Source organism: Carassius carassius, chromosome 18 (genome assembly GCF_963082965.1).
Source record: "Carassius carassius chromosome 18, fCarCar2.1, whole genome shotgun sequence".
Taxonomy (NCBI): Eukaryota; Metazoa; Chordata; class Actinopteri; order Cypriniformes; family Cyprinidae; genus Carassius; species Carassius carassius.
The window spans coordinates 32553207-32568538 of NC_081772.1; the positions used below are offsets into that span (position 1 = coordinate 32553207).

The following is a 15332-nucleotide window of genomic DNA, read 5'->3' on the forward strand; positions in this document are numbered from 1 at the left end:
GAAAGCCGTTGAGTTTACAACTGTGACAACAAGCGATTATTAGGATCAACTAAATGCTGGATGTTCAAAAGTATGTGAAATATTTAAAGTTCACGGCATAGAATCTTTAAAATAAGTCTCAGAGACACCAGTCTGTTATTATGGCGACATTTCCACGCCCCAAAACATGATGCTGAATGAAACGAACTGTGATTGGTTGTTTGCCAGGTCCATCAAACAGCCTCATGGGTGGGCCTTGGCCAATGAAAGCTGCCATACATTCCAGACCTTCCCTGCACCTGTATTTGACATACCATGAACTCTAGTGTAATGTTGTATGACTTGCAGTCACTTTGTTGAGAGTCTTACATGCATACAGAATTGACATACTACATGTAAATGCAACAGATTAAAAATCTGTAAATTTGAAATAATCTATATTCCCAGCCACACCAACACAGAGAGAAAGACACAAGAAATATCAAATAGTATTTTATTATTTTAAAAGTTTAAAAGAGTATCCTAATTACAATCTCCTCCTCAAACCAGAGGAGACAATAAAACCATGAATTGTCCAGTATTCTGCCCAGGGTAATACCCAAGTCCAGTCCAGCCTGAAATCGACCCAGTGTTTCCCCTGCCACCGGCAAAGAATGTCTGTTTCAGGGGGATTTCAAATAGCCGATTTCAGTCAAAACAAATCTCAGACCAGGATTTCCACAGCACTGCTCTGTGTCTGTCAGTGGAAAGATCGTCAATGGGTAGTTTGCTCATAGCCGGTAACTGAAAAAAACTCAGGTGACTAGAGTGACAACTTTTCTATGCTTCAAGTGGACTCATCAGCAATACTATCGTGGTTGCTGCTCTGTCGTCGCCCCCCAAACCACCCTGCCCCCCACGGATCTGGCACCTTTGCAGAAATCAACAGCTAAGAACAACTCCTTCAGCTCAAATGCTAAACACACACACGCATCAGCTTGGGGAAAAAAATAATCACTTGCCTTCAATCGTGGGTACGTGAATGCTGACATTGCAGTGTCTGAGATTCGGCTCTGCCAGAGCGCAGGAGATCCATTTAGCAATGACACAGAGGGGAAAGAAGATCAGCAAAAACCCATCCGCTTCATCAAACGGCTCGTTCCTCCGTCCAGAGCGTTCTGCCAGTAAGAGATCTAGCTTCCTTTTTATCACGAGTGATCTGATCAGCCAGCAAATTAGATCACTGATGTGAACGGGGTTTTACAGGTGTGTCAATTAGTGTTTGTTATTGCAGTTTGTGAAGGAGGAAAAACAACCCTTTAACAACCCTTTAACAGTTGTCATCCCGACAAAGTTTTATTGTCTATACCTGTCCGGAGGCCTACCCCTATTTTGTCTCTGGGACCTACGCAGGGGTGATCGTCCACTGAAACTGCAGGAGGGGCACATGCTATGGGCACAAAGGTCAGAGTTAATGACAAAGGCACACGGAAAATTTGGGGTTCACCGTTTCAGTCTCTGGGGCTTGTTGAGGATCCTCAGGGGGATTGAAAAGGCAAGGCCTACGGTGATTCCGATGAATTGTCCTGATAGGGCCTTCTTTTCTTTCAGGCTTTATCTGGAAAACTGGCCGGCCTGGGCGTAGTTGGTCAATAACCACATAGAGTTGGGGCTGACAATGAGGTGACAATTTCCCTTGTTCTCTTCGGCAGAAGTTGCGCAAGAGCACCCGCTTTCCGGGCAACTAGGGGAGTTTCATTTTTTTCTGATCATACCTGGCCTTGTCTCGCATTCTGCTTTCTCTAGTTTTTGCGGCTACCTGCCTGTAGACCCTCTGTATTGTCTGGTTGTGTTGGTGAACCCAACCCTCCAAGTCTTGTCTTTGGGTAAATGGTGGCGCACCAACAGACGTTTCCACTGGCAGACGGGCATGTCGGCCAAACATGACAAAATGTCAGTCCAGTGGTCTCATGGGGGGTGTTTTTATACAACAGCAGGAGAGTCGGCAAGTGATCTGGCCACCGCACTTAGGCACAACCCATACAGACTGCACAGCTGTGCGACCATGGTTGACTCAAAGGCTGCTCCTTGATCTGAAAGAATTTGTTCAGGACACACCCATGGTTGAATAAGTTAGCACCATAGGGCCCATGTCGCAGTGGCTGCTGTCTGATCTTTTGTGGAGACAGCCCATCCATACTTGGAGAAAATATACAACAGATAAGGATAAGTATCAGCATGCCTACCAAGAGACAAATAGTCAATTGAAACTGTTTCCAAACTGTATAACGTAAGTATAGGCACCAAAGGTGCCCTTACCTCTGGTCCTCTTTTCTGTTGAGTGCAAATTGAGCATTTGGATGCCCAGTCTTGCAAGTCCGCACCCATCCTGGCCCAGAAGAAGGTTTTTCTCAGCAAGCCCTCGACCTTTGCTCTCCCCATATGGCCTGAGGCATTGTGATACTTCTCCCACAATGTATAAGTCTTGTCTTTGGTAACCACGGTAAGGTGAAGGCTCCGGCTGGCATAGGCTATAACCCGCTGCATACGCCAAGAATTGGGCACTCACCAGAGCAGTCTTTAAGCATTGAATGCCTCCTGGCAATCTGTATTCCAATCAATGGCAGCATTTCCTCTCCACATACTAGCAGAACCTACTAGGAGAGCATTCAAGGGTGCTGGTACTTTAGAAAAACCTTTCACAAATCTTCTGTAGTACCCTACAAACCCAAGGAATGATTGGACCTGCTTAATGGTAGAGGGGATAGGCCAATTATCAACGACAACTGTCTTCTCGGGATCTGTGGATATTCCCTCACCAGAGATGACATGGCCAAGGTAGGTGACTTTCCTCTGGAACAGGCTACATTTATGGGGCTGCAACTTTAAGTCATGGGCTGCCAACTTCTCAAAAACCTGCTCCAGGTGTTTGATGTGGGTGTCAAAGTCTAGGGAGTATACAACAACATCATCCAAGTAGATCAGGAGAGAGTCATGGACCTGCCCACCCAGGCACCTCTGCATCAGGCTTTGAAATGTTGCAGGTGCGTTACAGAGGCTGGTCTCTCGATCCTTCGAATCCACTGTCCAGGTGCTTGCTTCAGGCTGGTGAGGGATACTTCAATCCTTGGCAAGGGATAGGCACCTTTGTGGGTTAGTGTGTTCAGCTTCCTGTAGTCCATGCAAAAGCACCAAGATCTATCCTTCTTCTTCACATGGACAATTGGTACTGCCCAAGGGCTGGAGCTTTGCCTTATGACATCACTATCCAGCATGTTTCGCAGAAGTTCCCTGATTTCAGGGTAAAGGCTTGGTGGAACTAGCCGGTATTGGTGCAGAACCTGAGGGTATGGAGTGGAGGACTGCACTGGTCTGACCAAATTCCTCATTTCCTGTTGCTAAGATGTCTCTCCATCTCTGTAACAGTGAGTCCATCTTCTGTTGCTAGTCTGTTGTGAAACCATCACTTTTCAACAGGTTGACTGGATGCTGATCTTTGGTGCCGATGTGGTCTGCACATCCACTTCCACCACACCTGGATCCAGAGAACTTCAAAACAAGGTCCTTTTCCCCTTGAATCTGCCTTGGGTCAACCTGGAAGACATTAGCCAGGGGACGACGTTGAGGTATCGATATGGGGTAAGGGTTGAGGTAACGTACCCTTATAGGGAGGCGTCCTTTCATCACAGTAGTAACAGCCCGGGCCACCTGCCACCCATCATCTCTTTCTGGGCCCTCCACCAAAGCACAAAAATCTGAACTGGTTTTCACAGCATAGAGGTGTCCACAGCACCATCTCACTTATAGGAGGCAAATAGACTGGGTCTTGACGGGTTAACCTGACCACTCCAATTGGCCCATCAGATGATTCATCCTGAGACCTTTTGATAGGCAGCAAAAGCCCGCTCACATTCTCCCTTTGCTTCACGTGACATAGTTCCACCAAAGACAGTCCGGCTAGGGTGGACTCCCTGAAACAGCTCGTTCCAACAATGTGAAATAACATTCATCTCTAGAATACCCCTTTCAGCACTCAGGCACCCATCCTTTACAATGATAACACCTTTACCTGGCACGGTGACTCCTCCCACTAAAAAAAATCCAAGATGGCATAGCCAATATATGGAATCTGTAGTCCATTAGCTGCTTTTAAAGAAAGCCAGTGTAGATCTTGTGAGCTTCGCTTCTGCTCTCCATCTAGCCATTTCTTAAAGAAAGTTTCACTGAACAGTGTAACTTGTGAGCCTGTATAAAGCAGGGCAATTTCACGCTTGCATCAACAACTTCAACTTCTGGACACGTCCGCACCAGGGATGGTTTATCAGTTTTGTTCCCCTGGTCCCCCTCCCCAACCACCTGGCTCTTAGTGGTTGGGGCTGTTAGTTTAACTGTCTCCTCCCCTGTTGACGGTACCTCTGGATGTGACCAGCCTTCCCACAGCCTCTGCAGATTGGTTTGCCCTGGTTGTCCCATTCCAAAGTCTGGTGACGCCTGGGGGAGGCAGTATAGCAGCCTTCCCTAACAGCCCCCCTAGGGGACGAAGGTGAGTCTCTATGCACCATAATCTGAGGAAAGAGTTGGCGTTTAATCTCATCAGTTAGGGTTTCTTTAACCCTCTGGAGTCTAAGAGTATTTTTGGGGCCTGGAGAAGTTTTGTCATGCCCTGACATATGTGCTTTTTTCAGTTTCTTATAAATATCTAATGGCTAAAGTCTAATCTCACTGTAATCAGCACAAACTGGGCTATAATTATATGTGAGCAGCATGCATGTACATGATTATATTTTTGAGAGAAAATATGTTATGCGTGGTTAGTGAAACCTAAAAATGTTAAATCACTTGAATAAGGCCATAAAACACATACAGAACATTGGTTCCCAGGACATTTGAGAACTAGAGCTTGTAGCCTAGAATTTTTTTTTCTAAATTAAGTGAAAATCATCTTGTTTGCTCACTCACAGAAAACAATATATTAATTAAAATCTTCTAAGACACTATTTGTTGTTAAAAGTCATATGCGAGTAGGCGTCAACTATGATGAATATCATTGTGATTTACACCTGAGAAGACAAAGGCCCGCATAATGAGCTGCATAATGAGCCGTTCAGTCAGGTTTGTCACTGAGAGGGAAGAGTTACAAGAAAGAATATATGGACAAAATAAATGTATATAATTTTATGTTTGTAGTTTATTTAGAATATATTTAATTATCCCACAACATAATTTAATATCCACTTGCCAGTGCAGTTAAACAGTTTTTTAGGAACAATCAAAGCTGACTTTCAAAGCTTTTTTTTTTTTGCATCATTACTCCAGTCACAAAATCCTTCATAAATCCTTTTAACAATCTGATTTTCTACAACAACAACAAAAAACATTAATTATTATTATTATCATTGTTGAAAAGAGCTGAGAATATTTTTGGGGGGATACATTGAAAGAATAGCATTGTTTGTTATAGCATTTGTTACGGTTACATTTATTTGTTACATTTATATTATTTACATCAAGCTTTTGAATGGTATAGTATTGTATATTGTTATCAAAACTTCATGTTTCACTTGATTATATATTTAGTCAGGAATTATAATGTGGAAAACGTCTAACTAGTAAAATGTTTACATGTTATGTGAAAACTAGTACAAGTATATAAATAAATAAAAAGAGACTTACTCATGTTTATGATCTCTGCTGAATAAAGCACTTAATCCTTTTTTTCTGAAGAAATCCAGATCTCAAATCCTGAAGTCCAAATCATATCTTTTTGGGGTGAATTATGTCTTATTCCTTTCATCGCGAAGCAAACAGTAAAAGTAAAAACTTGAAGAACAGTCTCGCTGCTTTTTCTTCCATATGGGCATATTCAGGGCGCGTGCTTCCATGAAACATTAGAATCTGAATTGAGCGTTCAGCGCGGGGCGTGGTCACATTAGATATAATGAAGGGAGACATGCAAAACGGACATTGCATTGTTTTCATATGGATTACTTTATAACAGAATATATGTTTTCAGCAGCACTTGTTTAGTTTAAAAGTAGACATGTCATGCTTTCTCATCTCTCTCATGTCTCTTCGTTGAGTATTCACTGAGTTACAGTTCATTTTAATGACGTGTTGGTAAATGAAGATCAGCGCAGACAAAGGCTGCAGACAGCACACCTTGTTTGTTATCTTCATTTCATAAATGCACAACGTTTTGTTGTTATGTCTGTACAATCAATACTGAAAGTGTATTTTAAATGTCACCTTTTTTTATGTTTTTTTTAAGCTTTGATTGTGTTTACAGTGTGCAATATAACATGTGTTCAAGTTTCACATGTAAAAAAAACAGTATTTTTCACACAATTCACTTATCTGTATACCGCTGTTTTCACTGTCATACAAACGGGCTGATGACCTCCTTGTTCTATGAAGTCCCTCCTTCAGAAATACTTGTGCCAGCGGTTCCTGTGTTGTGATTCGACAGCAGCTGAGCGCACGCTGCCCTCCTGGAAATGTGATTTGGGCTAGTTTTGGAACAGCTTTGAGAAGCAAGTGGGCAGGATTTGTTTTGAAAACCTGGCAATCCTGATCTGAACGCACGTGCTGGAGATGTACTTCTAATCACAGAATGCTTTTACTGACAAGATGCGCATGAAAATTGCATTCGATTTTTTTGCAAAGCCCTACCATCTAGTAAACAAAGCTAAACAGCGTTGCCCTTTGTGTAATAAGTTCCAGAAACTGTTAAATGCACCAACTTAAATAATAAAATAAACAACACCTTCTCCAGACAAAGAGGGAAATGCTCCATCTTTCAAGAATTATCTTTGTGCAAATCCGGCATTAAACTGATTGAGATTGAGATTGAGGAAGCTGTCCTCAGCAAAATGTGCTGCACATTTTACATGTGGATTATAATTTTCGGGAACCTAGTTAAGCATAAATTGTAACCATTGATCTCTAAGTACAGCGTCCCTGGGAAGGCCAAACAAAGGTGATTTGACTCCAAGATGAAAATAACAGCGTTTCGACGACATGGCGACAAACACAAACCCAGCTCTTCCTCTTTTCTGTCGGAGCGCAACAAGACCACGCCCCCTTTTTTGTGTGTTCCTGTAGGTGGAGGTTAGTCAAAAAACTGTTTTAGTGACGTCATTACTGCAGGAACTAGAGGGATGTAGTCCAAACTGTTCATTCGTTGTAGGCGAATTCTGTTGAATAAAATATCTCGCTTGGCATTGAACTTTGAGCTTTAGAATTTTACAGATATTATTTATACTCTAACAACAACATTACACACTAACTAAAGTTCAAAACATCAACTACAACTACATTAATCAACTACAGAGGGTTAATAACAGAAAGTTGGTCTGCAATTTCTTTTTTAAGTTCGGCTATTACTGTCTCCCTCCAATCCTCTAGGCAAGGTGCAACCATGGATTGGTTTGTCTGTGGCACAGAGGTATGTGAGGCACAGACAGGCTCCATCCTCAGCTCAACTTCCATGCCCTCACCTCACTACACACCTCAGTGAAGGACAATGTAGGTTTTCTACGCACCTGTCTTTGGAGCTCCTGTTGCACCACACCAGGCCTCAAACCCAGGACAAGCTGGTCCCTAATAGTTATCTCATCCTGTGCAAAGCCCACTAGCTCCTGCTCCCTCCATGTGGAGAATAGTTCCCGGAGATGGAGAATGAAAGCAGTAACTTTCCTCTTCCTGTTGATGACAATTAAAAAAAAATGTGCCCAGATCTGGGCCACTGGTGTTAGACTCCCATACAGCCTCTTTAACGAACTCAACATGTCCACACTTGTTAAGCATCTTCCTAGATTCAGTAACCTCTTCTCTCTTTTTGACTCACCCTCAAGTGCCCCATATATAAAATCAATCTTCTGTTCCTCATTTAACCCTTGTGCCCTCATCAATGCCTGTACCTGCCCACTCCATTTAGAAAAACTAATTTTACTTGAGTCACCATTAAACCTTGGAATCCATGGGACCCCCATAAACCAAGGCATGATTATTGCATTTATCACAGGCTGATTAAATGGAACATTTTCTCGACTTGCCCCAGTTCTTTGTGACACATTACCCCCTTGACCTTCAGACTGCCCTTCATTTTCATCTGCCATTCTTCACTGTGTGGTGTGGAAAGGCAACCCTGCCGACTGCGCCACTTATGCAACAGATTAAAAATCTGTAAATTCAAAATATTCTAGATTCCCAGCCACACCAACACAAGACACAAGAAAGACACGAGAAATATCAAATAGAATTTTTTTATTTTAAAAGTTAAGTTTAAAAGAGTATCCAAATCACAAACTTCTCCTCAAACCAGGAGAGACAATAAAACCATGAATTGTCCAGTATGCTGCCCAGGGTAATACCCAAGTCCAGTCCAGCCTGAAATCGGCCCAGTGTTTCCCCTGCCACCAGCAAAGAATGTCTGTTTCAGGGGATCTCAAAAAGCCAATTTCAGTCAAAACAAATCCCAGACCAGGATTTCCACAGTGCCGTTCTGCATCTGTCAGTGGAAAGATCGTAAAGTCAATGGGTAGTTTGCTCATAGCCAAAGTGGACTCATCAGCAATACTATCATGGTTGCTGCTCTGCTCTGCTCTACCAGAGCGCAGGAGATCCAGTCAGCAACGACACAGAGGGGAAAGAAGATCACCGGGCCCGTTTCACTAAGGAGGTTCAACCAACTCTGAGTTTAAACTTGAACTCTGAGTTGACTTACCCTGAGATGGGAAACTCTGAGTTTTCGTTTACAGAACAGCTGAAATTAGTTGGTTTAATCAAGTCTAAATTGACTGACTCTGAGTTAAGCGCGTGCACCACAACTATAAAAAGCCATTACCAATGGAGTGCCGATATTACGATTCACCATGGCAACAGCTCCCGCCAAAAAGCTGTTTGCATACTTCAGACTCAATACAAATGTAATTATTCTCAGTGTTATAATATCACAGGTGATAACTGGCAGAACGTTAGATTAATGAACTAATAGCTAATCATTTTATGGTAAATAATAATATTAATAATAATATTTTGAGTGCATTTTTCTTATTTTACAAATGATATGCCAATAGAGTAAGAAAGATATGGCAGTGGCTATTTACACTGTGGAATTAACATACTTTCTTAGCAATAGATCCTATTTACAGTAGGCTAAGTGCAAGTAGCTCTAGATGCTATTTACAGAAAAAATGTACAATGAAAATCGTGATATATTCTATTTACCATGTAAAAGTAGCAGTTCTTTGCAACAGGCTAAGTGTAAATAATAATTAGATGCTAGTTATACTTTATACTGGCAGACACATACTAGGCCCATGTGCACCTCTGTATTGTTATACATTAACAGGATTCAAACAGGACAAATGCTTACACCATTGAAGCCGTTATTCACATGTGTCGTATTTAACCTTATGTGTCGATGGAGGGCGGAGCTACAGTAGATTTGCACTTAGTAATGGACACTCAGAATAATCTTGTTTTCCATTTGTATTAAGATTATTTTTATTACCACACTGGCATATAATTTCACTTTAAGTAAAATGCACTTAATTTAGATCCTCCCAGGAAACAAGACTAAGTATCTTATATCATATTCTTACATAGAAAATCAATCTTTATTTTATTATTTTTTTATATTTGTACTTGGGGGGAAAAAAGAATAAGAAAAAATACTTAGTAAGAAGAGCAATTTCCAAGCGTGCATCAATGAAGTGTTAAAAAAGGGGGAGGAGAAATAAACTCTGGGTTTACCGAAGAAAACCTGCTCCTGACCAGGGACCCGTTCTTCGTATGTCGCTAACTCAGTTAGCTTGATTTGAATGTTGAGTTCCTTTGGATTTTTTATAGCTGCCAGGTTTTCCAGTAGAGGGCGGAGCTAATACGCAAAAAGCAATCTCATTGGCTGCAGCTCACCTATTATCGTCCCTGTTTTGATTTCAACTAATGAGATCGAGGGAACACACACAACCTGATTAATATTATAATATAATATAATATTGATAAAAAAAGAGATGATTTTCCAATTATTCAGTTAAGTTGCTAAAGCGGGGAAAAAAAAAAAAACTCTCCCTCTAAAAATCTAATCTAAATCTAAATCTAAAAAAATATAAAAATCTAATCTAATGCGACAAGTTGAGAATCATGAGTCTCAGAAAATCAGTGGTTAAAGTATAAAATCTGACTTGAAATAACCTAACAAATCAATCAGTTTCATAAACGACATTTTAAGATCACGCAATCTCACTAATTTGATCCATGAACAATGAATCAAGATAATTTGATGTGCACACTTATTCTAACTGTGCGTTCACACCAGACGCGACTTGCACGAATAAATCACGCTATTCGAACGTAGTTGGACTCTTCAACATTTTGAGTTTATTCGCTTCATTCGCACAAGAAATTAATGCTGCATTCCAGGCAGGTTTTTGAGCCTGTAAATCGCTACTTCAAACCACGACTCATGACTTTGTAGCGTTCCAGGCAAATCACGCTAAACTTCCTGGGCGCAAGAAATTGTTGTTAGATTATTAATTTTATTGCAATGTTATTTTGTCCCTAAAATAATTTTTTCAATGTGTACCACTTGTATAAATACTGCATCCGGCAATATTATCCGTAGGGGCTGCCATTGGGGTTTTGCGGGTTATGTGACGTTAGAAGGTTGAAAAAACACGGGTTACAGGTTGCTTGGAATGCGGCATTACTTCACAACAGACGCGAATTTGCGTCATGGGAGGGGCTTCTGCCAGCTGAGTTCACGCAGCATTGTGACTTCAACCACCATTTATTCTGATAATTTTCAAATTATAAATGTTATCGTACCATGAAATGTAGTTTTAAAAGTATTTCAGGCAACAATGTAGTTGTTTAAAACTCAAGTATGCAGTTTATTTTTAAAGACAGTGCCTATTTAAAAATGCGTTTCACTGATTTCGGAGACAGTCAGCTCCGCGCAATCAGCAGGAGCTCAGTGATCACGTACCCACCTAGAGCACTCTCAACTCGGCTAGCCTTTCTGACATTTGCAGCTGGCTCTGGTGTCTTTTTAGTGGTTAAACATAAAATCGAATTAGTTTTGGATAAATCTAACAGGTAATCTTTGGTCTTTATTCAATTAATCTATTTCTTCCGAGCAAGATTCTTTTTATTCCTGTTTCTGTAAAAGTATGAAGAAGTATCATACAGCTCCGGGTATCCACATACAGCGACGATGACTTTGTCCTCCATAGTTCTTTAGGATTTTTCCTCCATTCGCTACGTTGTAATCATGTCGCTACTAGGGAAAACTCTTGATTGGTTAAAGGTGCTCTAAGCGATGCCGGGAGTCGTAACTTCTTGTTGACGTTCAAATTGTTGTCAAACAAAATGGAGGCTAGCTAGACCCTCCCTCCTCCTCATCCGTGCACTAACCCCCAAACCCCACCCCCAAATCTTTCTTGTCGGTTATTGGCTGGAACAGTTTGTTATGTTTTGTGGTGCTTGAGCCCAGTTTGTTTTTCTTGTTGTTTGTGGAGCCTGTGGTGTCTAGACAAGCAGCTAGCGGATAGTGAGGAGATGTTTGCTGGATGTGACAAAAAATGTTTTGGCCTAAAAAATGTGTGACCACTTAGAGCACCTTTAACCCGGTGTGAAATTTCACCAAAGTTCAACTCACCCGAAAAGCTCAATTCGCACGAATCGCTCATTCGCGCTGCGGGATGTCAATTCGCGTCTTTGCATTGACTTAACAAGTAAATCACTCGCGCTTAACTCTTCATTCGCGTCTGGTGTGAACGCACCATTAAACAGTCCTTAATGTCGATCATGGATCATATCAATCCAATATATAAAATATATACAATTTGCTAACATATTTGTTGTTGGACATTAAATGTAACAGAAGTAGAATTTTAAACTTGTGTGTATTTTTATGATAACAGTAACTGTCAAGCATTTGTAAGCTAGCTAATACAATCCTAATTCCTAGCTCAAATGAGTTGTGTATTCCTCTTCTCAGTTAAAATATAGTTTCATTCTATAATTTATTTTTATTTTTAATTTAGTGATTTTTTTTTTATTATTCAAAAACGTCTGCAAGTGTTCCTATTGGTCAGTGTTCTGACAGAGCTTGAGCTATGGTAAATTTGCTTTATGAATCCAAATAAAGTGACAATAAATCAGACTAACTGAAATAAGCCTGGCTTATTTGGTAAACTTGTTTTATGAAACAGCTCCCCTGTGTTGCTGTCCAGGAAGAGGAATGAGAAACCTGCTTTGTTTTGATTACAGAATTGGAAACACACCCATTTTACACACGTCACTCAAACACAGAACCAGGAAACAGGAGTCACATGTGTTCAGAGAAAGAGAAACTTAAGTGTAGTCTAGCTGTTGTGTGTTTGTGTCTCTGTATTCAAGCAGTAAAATGGCAGAAGCCAGAGTTTCTCAGGATGAGTTCTTGTGTCCAGTGTGTCTGGACCTCCTGAAGGATCCAGTGGCTATCCCCTGTGGACACAGTTACTGTAAGATCTGTATTACAGACTGCTGGGATCAGGAGGATCACACGAGAGTCTACAGCTGCCCTCAGTGCAGACAGACCTTCAGTCCAAGACCTGCTTTAGCTACAAACACAATGCTGGCTGAAGTGGTGGAGAAACTGAAGAAGACCAAACTTGCTGATAGACATGACATTTTTGCTGGAGCTGGAGATGTGCAGTGTGACGTCTGTGATGGAAGAAAATACAAAGCTGTCAAGTCCTGTCTGGTGTGTCTGAACTCTTACTGTCAGAATCATCTTGAACAACATGAGAGTTTCTATATAATAGAATATAAAGTATAACAACTTACACCTAGGTACAGGTTAACACCTGATGGCATTTCTTCTGGGCTTTTGAATTACAACAAATGTGTTTTAGAAACACACGGTTATAACAGCCAGAGAAAACACAATGACAGAAGTAAAGGGTTAAGAGCCCAACTAAAGCAAACACTGATCTCTAACATGGTTACTTCAAATGAAACAATAAATCAACATCTAAACCTTAGTTCATTCTCAATAAGATCTTCTGTAGACGTCTGACAGAAATAAAGTCAGTCTGGTTATTAATAAGTGGAGCTGGTGATGCTGTTTGTGGGGTTGTTTAATCAGATCTTGAGAGATTTCATGTATTTTATTTCAGTTGATTTCATCTAAGGCTGTGTCTGAAGTCAGTTGTAGTAGTTCTTGTGTTTCTCTTTTCTTCAGTGATTCTGTTTGTTAACAGCAGCTGTTCATCACTAATTCTCAATCAGCACTTAGTTAATTACTTAATTACTTGAATGCAAAGTTTCAAAACTTACATGGTTTAAATCAAGGCAATCTGTTTACTCAAACGGTTTGAGTTAAGTTAACTTGTCGGGTTTTACAGTGTAAGTGTATGTTGTGATCTATGGTGTTGAACGCAGCACTAAGATCAAGTAAAACTAGCAATGAGATGCAGCCTTGATCTGACGCAAGAAGCAGGTCATTTTTAATTTTAACAAGTGCAGTTTCTATGCTGTGGTGGTGCCTGAAACCTGAAATTCTTCATACAGATCATGTTTTTGCAGGAAGGAGCTCAATTGAGCAGACACAACTTTTTCTAAAATTTTAGACATAAATGGAAGATTTGAAATTTGCCAGTTCACCAGGATCTAGTTTTGGTTTCTTAATAATCCCCAAATTAAATGGTTTTGGGACGTGACCTAAAGAAAATGACGAGTTAATAATATTGAGGAGCGGTTCTTCTGCTACAGGTAACAGCTCTTTTAGTAATTTAGTAGGTACAGGATCTAATAAACATGTTGTTGGTTTGGATAAAGTGATAAGTTTATTTATCTCTTCCTGTCCTATATTTGTAAAGCCCTGCAGTTTATTTTTGGGTGTGATGGATGAAACTGAAATGTTAGACGCTGTAGAATCTACATTCGCTATTGTATTTCTAATGTTATCTATTTTATCAGTGAAGAAATTCATAAAGTCATTACTATTTAACGTTGGTGGAATATTTGAATCAGGTGGCGTCTGGTAATTTGTTAATTTAGCCACTGTGCTAAATAAAAACCTTGGATTGTTTTGGTTATTTTCAATGAGTTTGTGGATATGCTCTGCCCTAGCAGTTTTTAGAGCCTGTCTATAGCTGGACATACTGTTTCTCCATGCAATTTTAAAAACTTCCAAGTTAGTTTTTCTCCATTTGCGTTCAAGACTATGAATTTCTTTCTTGAGAGAGTGAGTATTACTGTTATACCATGGCACAGTACGTTTTTCTCTAACCTTTTTCAATTTGATGGGGGCAACAGCTTCTAATGTATTAGAGAAAATAGTGCCCATGTTGTCAGTAATTTCGTCTAATTCATGTGTATTTTTGGGTACAAATAGCAGTTGAGATAGATCAGGCAGGTTATTTGCGGATCTGTCTTTGGTGGCTGGAACAATAGTTCTGCCCAGACGGTAACGCTGAGACATATAGTTAATATCAGTTATACGCAGCATGCACGATACAAGGAAATGGTCTGTAATATCATCACTTTGAGGTACGATATCTATATCAGTAAGATCAATTCCATGTGATATAATTAAATCTATAATATGATTAAAATGATGAGTGGGCCCAGTTGCTTCACTCCAAAAGAGTTTATTAGGTCAGTAAACGCAAGTCCTAATGTATCATTTGTATTATCAATGTGAATATTAAAATCTCCCATGATTAGCGCCTTATCAACTGTAACTAGAAGGTCTGAGAGGAAATCTGCAAATTCTTTTAGGAATTCTGTATACGGCCCTGGTGGTCTATACACAGTAGCCAGAGCAAGAGATACTTTAGATTTTTTTGCATGTCTGACAGTGTAACATTAAGCAGAAGTATTTCAAAAGAGTTAAACCTGTATCCTGTTTTCTGGGTAACATTGAGAATATCACTATTTATTGTTGCAACACCTCCTCCACGACCAGTCTGACGGGGCTCATGCTTATAACAGTAGTTCGGTGGAGTAAACTCATTTAGACCAAAATAATCATTTGGTTTTAGCCAGTTTTCAGTCAAGCAGAGTACATCAAATCTATTATCTGTGATCATTTCATTTACAATAACTGCTTTGGGTGTGAGTGATCTAATATTTATGAGCCCAAACTTAAAAAATAGTTTTTGTTCATTTACTTTACATTTTTCTGGTTTAATCACGATAAGATTTTTTCTAGATCCTACATTAAATTTATATTTTGACCTCACTGTTCGGGGAACAGACACAGTCTTAATAGATTGTACAGCGCAAGTATCTCTATCATTTGAGCGTGTAGAACAAAACTCATCATAATAGTTATTTGAGAATTGGCTTACTAGTCACATGGAGCGAAGTGTCCTGGAGAT

The 15332-nt window shown here is 40.2% G+C and overlaps 1 pseudogene; it reads left to right on the top strand.

Annotated features, from left to right (window-relative positions):
• Window positions 1–12319: 12319 nt before the first annotated feature.
• LOC132091971 (E3 ubiquitin/ISG15 ligase TRIM25-like) lies at window positions 12320–12744 on the top strand (annotated as a pseudogene).
• Window positions 12745–15332: the final 2588 nt, after the last annotated feature.